This window comes from Pelodiscus sinensis, chromosome 1 (assembly GCF_049634645.1).
Source record: "Pelodiscus sinensis isolate JC-2024 chromosome 1, ASM4963464v1, whole genome shotgun sequence".
In the NCBI taxonomy this organism is placed as follows: Eukaryota; Metazoa; Chordata; order Testudines; family Trionychidae; genus Pelodiscus; species Pelodiscus sinensis.
The window spans coordinates 278,416,734-278,422,733 of NC_134711.1; positions in this window are offsets into that span (position 1 = coordinate 278,416,734).

Consider the following 6,000-nt stretch of genomic DNA (forward strand, 5'->3'; position numbering starts at 1 on the left):
GCACAGAAACAGTTTCCTTATCTTGTCAAATCTATTTTTTAAACATCCCATTATTATTTTACATTTATATCTAGTTTATGTTTAGCCTGCTATTGTACTGGTTTTGCTTTCTTTCAGCTCTGCCATTCCCTGATTGCATACTTCCAGTTCCAAGTGTGGTGTGAGGTAACCAGTCAGCTTGTACCTCTGGTATCTGTAACTCTGAGGCTCTACTGTATTGTTAGCAGCAAAAGTTAAGAGAGAAACTACTGTAAGTGCATGTGACAATTGATGGAAAAAGACTGACCATGGGAATTGATACAGGTGTTTCTGTTTGTCTTTAATCAGTGAAGATGGTTATCACCAGTTATGGCCCAGAGAAAACACAACACTGCTGGAAACAGCATTGGGGGTATTATGTACACACACAAGAGCAAAGTTCCAATGAGAGGTGCAGTTGGTGTGGATATTGAATACCAAGACCACAAGCTATGTTTGCTTTTTGTAGTAGGGAAAGGGAAAGACCCCAGCCTCCTGGACAAGACTGATTAAAGCTATTAAAACATAACTGAGCTGACTTCAACCATGTCCAGATGCTAAGCATAGAAGTACCCTTTGAAAAACATTTAGAGCTCTTCAGGGAGGGTGTTGGTACCCTACGGTGTGTTTCTTTACGCAAGGGTCAGAATTCTGTGTTGTGCACGGCAGGGTAGGCCAAGAAGTGGATCGGGTACAAACAGGTGGTATGATGGAGCCAGTACGGTTTTTAGGCTGGGCTCCTCCTACTGTCCCATTGTGGAAATCAGATGATGGAGGGACAATATGCGGTGACTGGGGCACTGAGACTCAGGGCTTTAGCCCCAATTAGAATTTCCAGGCTCCCCAAAGAAAACATTTCCAGAGGAGGGGAAGTTCAAGTGGTATCCCCTCATCTCTCCTGCACTCTTTAATCACCTGGCCTCTGCACCTCCTCTCCCTGTACTCCAGGCACTCAGTGCAGTCTGTCTTTGACCTCTGGTGGCTGCATGAAGCTTTTCCCCAGGAAACAGCTGCACAGCCCATCTTCCTTCTGCCCTTCCCACCAGCCCCAGTGCAACGTGCAGCTTCAGAGAAGGGGTTCAGGGTTGGGCAGCATAAGCCCGACAAGTTAGAGCTGCAGGAGAAGGTCCAGTCCCCTGACCTCATGGAAGGACCATGCACTATAGATCATCCCTGATAGATGCCTGTCAAACCTGCTCTTAAATATCTCCAGTGAAGGAGATTCCACAACCTCCCTAGGCAATTTATTCCAGTGTTTAACCACCTTGACAGTTAGGAACTATTTCCTAATGTCCAAGCTAAACCTCCCTTGCTGCAGTTTAAGCCCATTGCTTCTTGTCATATCCTCAGAGGCCAAGAATAATTTCTCCCCTCCTCCCTCTGACACCCTTTTAGACACCTGAAAACTGCTATCATGTCCCCTCTCGGTTTTCTCTTTTCCAATGTGGAAGCAGGAGTAGGGAGAGGGGATTTGGTTGGCCATTTCATGGTTTGTCAGTAGCAGAGCAAGAGTCTGGTTCTCTCTGACTCCTGCTAATGCGAGAGCTAGAAGAGATGCTGCATTTGCCTCTCTGTCTCGCTCTCCAAAATAAGAGTGGAATGCTGACCTCAGTGAGAACCTTGGAGATAAGACAGTGTCTGATGGGAACTGAGTGGGCAGGGAAGTAATTGTTTAATGTTATATATAACAGAAAGGTATATATATTGGTTTTGAATTGTTTTGTATTTGAAGATCCGCTTATGTTGTCTTCCCTTGCAATATTGCTAGAATAAACTGCCTCTGGCAACTTGTTGCTTAAACACAACACAGAGTGAAGGCTCGTTATCTTCCACACCAAACTCAATAAGCCCAATTCTCTCAGCCTTCCCTCATATCGCATGTTTTCTAGACCTTTTCTAGAGTTTTATTGCTCTTCTCTGGACCTTCTCCAGTTTCTCCACGTCTTTATTGAAATGAGGTGCCCAGAACTGGACACAATACTCTAATTGAGGATGTATGGTAACCCTAGGACTCAGGCTTCTGCCCTATGGGATCCTAAGGCTCAGAGTTTCAGGTCTGCAGGGACTCTCAGCTTTAGTCCTCTAGTGAGGGGAAATCTTAGGGTTTGCAATCCCCTTGAAACTAGCTTGGAGACCTCAGCCCTCATTGAGATCTTCTACTCTAAAAAAAATCTAAACTTTGTGTAACAATCAGTACTCCCTACGTGCTGTTTCATTAATGTGCCTCCCATGTGGAGTGTCAGCAGCTTCAGGGACTTTTCAAAGAGATAGTTTAGTCAAGCATACACCAAGTCTGTTTATACCTTGATGATATCCTGATTAAGGGGACACAGTCAGAATACTTGCAAAATTTGGATAGGGTATAACAAAAATTGACTAACATAAGTATGTGTCTTAAGAGAGAGGAGTGAATGTTTGGGGCTGCTGAAGACATTTACCTTGAGAGCAGGAAATTGGTGCAACTGGTTTTCATGCAGGCTGAGGAGAAAGTATGGGCCATTACCAAGGCATCACCCACCAAAATCGGCATCCACATGGAAATCTTTTCTACATCTGCTAAATTATTATGGGAATTTTTACCCAACTTGGCATGCAGTGTCTCTTCATTACACAAACTGTTACCGAAAAGGATAAAATTCCAGTGAGTTTTTAAAAATAGCTTTAGCAGAAGCAAAGGAATAGCTGAAGTCATCAGACCTTTTAGCTCATTAAGATAGCTGAAAAGAATTAGTATTGTCTTGTGGCACCACACCATATGGGATGGGAGCAGTATTACTCCACTGAACATCAGATGAATCTGAGCATCCTGTCAATTTTATAGCTGGGTCACTAGTTCCAGCAGAAAAAAAACTATTCCCAACTAGAACCAGAAGAGGTAGTTGTGATGTTTAGGGGGGGGGGGGGGGGATTCCATGCTTAGCAATATGGCCAGCATTTTATTTGCATTCAGACTATAAATCTATGGAAGGGTTAGTTGGTCACAGCAAACTTGTATCCCCTTTGTCATGACCCAGAATTCCAAGATGGGGTCTCACCTTATCAGCTTATGACTTCTGGTTTGATTATAAACCTAAAAAGGGCTGATGGAGGGCAAGTGAGAGATGCAATATGGAGAGAGGATAGAGAACATGTTAACCTGGGGGTAGGGGGTAGCTGGAATTGAAGTGGCTGGTGAACTGAATGGGCAGAAGCCCGGAGAGCTGAACTTGTGTGTACCAGTACCGGATGGTGGGTGGGATGCATTCTTACACATAGAACTTAATATGGGGATGCAGTCAAATTGGTGAGCACCCAAAGGGAGTTCTAGAGCCAGATACAACTGCAATGAGAGAGAACACAGAAACACCACCCCAAATGTGATAAACAGTAGGTATGGGAGCCGGAGGGTAAAGGGAGCAAGTGAACTGCTAAGCTCTGCCCCCACAGCAGTAGGTAAGTTAGGAAGCAAGTTATTCATTTAAGAGATCCCACCTCCCACTGGCAGAAGGAGAAGAAAACTGAAGAGGGAATGGCAGATGTGCCCTGGTCTTAGTCCCAGTGGTAAGATCAATAAATAAGAGGGATGGGGGAACTTTTGACATGAGCCCATCATACAGAAGGAACAGCAGCTTTTGGGGAGCAGGGAAGTGGTAATGTGTGATAAGTCCACTTAAAAGAGCTCTGCACATTTGTGATACTGAAATTTGTATTAATACCCTTAACTATAAGTCCAGTTTTGGAATTACTCAAAAACGTTCATAGACCTATAATCTTTAAAGCTCCACCTCCTCCAGACTGAGTACAGATAATAACAAGACAATAAAATAGTGTGTTCTTCCCCTAATAGGAACACAGTTGGAACAGAGAAAGAAATCTAAGCTGAAAATAACAAGGATGAAAGCAAAAAAGCCCATCATGCTCTATTGAATGCCACTATGTCGTGCAATTTTAAAAACCAATAAAACCTAGAGATTAAGAGGTTCCCATGTGCAATAAGAAATGGAAATAAGACACATATGCTTCCCCCAGTGACCCTTTTGATGAGAAACTTTTGTAAGCTAGCAGAACTAGGTTCCCTCTGAGGACAGCAAAGAAAGGAACTTTGGAAAAGGAACATTTTCTTTAAGAGAAATTTTGGAGAAAATCCAAACACCACATGATATCATGGAACTAATAATACACTAAGATGTAAGTGTCCTTACTCCAAGAGCAGAATGCTTCAATTGGACTGAAAGACAGTGAACTTGAATACAGGATTAATAAGGCAACCAGCAAGTACATTGGATTGTGTTTTCTTAACCATACTGCATAGACAGACTCACTCTTTAAAATTAGATGGAAAATGGAATGCCCTATGAAACGCTGAGGCCCAGGGATGCCAATCTAATCCATACAGAAGCTAATGAAGTAGCAGTTGCAGGACATGCAAACTATTTATGAGTCTCTCCCAAGGCATCCATTACTACAATCTTGCCTTATATAAGTTGCATCTCTGAAACAGCACTTAATATCCCTAAAAAGACTATTGACATTCAATGCTTCCTTTTCACCTCCATGACGACACTGGCCCAGCTCCCACGTTCTTCAGTGTAAGAGAGATGAAAGGAAAGGATAAAAGTCTTGGTTTCTCCCATGGAGTTTCTGCCAGATTCTTTTGTTAGCATCCAATGTTCTGCCCCACCACAGAAGACACAGGAGGAAGTCTGACGGCACAAGTCTTTCACGAAGACATCCTGGGCTTTGGCAGTCATTCCAGGGCTGTGTAGCTCCATTGGTGCTTTCTCCAGCTATGGCACTTCACAGCACCCTGTTTTAAGAGGGATGCTCTCAAAGGAAGGGGGGGCTCTCTAGAACAGCTGACACAGTGTGAGCCAGTATCAACTTGTCTTCTGCAAATTACCTGCGTGTGTCCTGCACCCAGTAATGCCCACAACCCATCTCTTCCATGAATCTGTTAAGGATGGTGATATGGAGGTGTACGGGGAGATTTCAGCAAGTCCAGTAATGTGCATGAACCGCTATTGCTTACTGCTTGAACTTTAGCAACCAAGCTAACAGGCCCAAAATAGGCCTATACAGCATGACCAAGTCAGGGATGGGGAAGAAAGGGAATTTGGGTGCCACAGAGAGGGCAGCTTGATCCCGCGTCCTTCCTGAGGCACAAATCTCTAGTGAAATCGCTGAGCTATACATTTAGAAAAACAGGAAGTTTGTCTAAATGCCCTAAGACATATATCTGTCAGGGCTCCCGAGTATGGAGTCTCTGAAAAAGAAAAAACGCATCTGGTGAAAGTGATGATCAGAGAAAATCTCTTATCTAACCTTTAAAAAGTGCTTGCCTCACAAGTTTTTGAGTGACATGTTATTGTAATACTAATGGATATATAGGGAAGGAAGGTTTGAGTTGGGGGGGGGACGACAATTTTGGGAACACTTGGAGAGACGCCTTGAGGACTCCTTGAGGATTCTTCACTTCTGGACGCATCTTCGCTCCCACCGGCAGACAGAAGACTGGCCATCGGAAGCCTGCTCGGCGTCACTCGAGAGCCACATTCAACTTCGATAATTATTGAGGGTGGGGGTGTTTTACTAACCTGTTGAGGATGTGTGCAAGTGCTTGAGACTAAGTAAAGTTTAGCTTTAAGTGAAAGCCCTCTTGTGTTGTCCTGTTTGTACCCTCCATCTATCGGTCGGACAACCGTGTCTCCCCTGAATTATTTCGTGACACCACCTTGCAGAGAGTAAAAGTTACTGAGAGGTTTGGGTTGCAAGAACCCCAGGTAACAGAGGCAGCTCAACTCCCTTCTGTCTCCTAAATGACATATTTCCAGACTTTATTACAAGGCACATCTGCCTTGAATTCCTCATCCCTTGGAGCAGCATGTCTCAAGGTGGGTGGGGTATGTTGTTGATACTTTCCAGCCCATGCTAGCTCTAGCTCAACCAAAAGGGATTGGAAAATAGACATGGGCCTCCCATAGGAATTAATGATTAACTCATTTA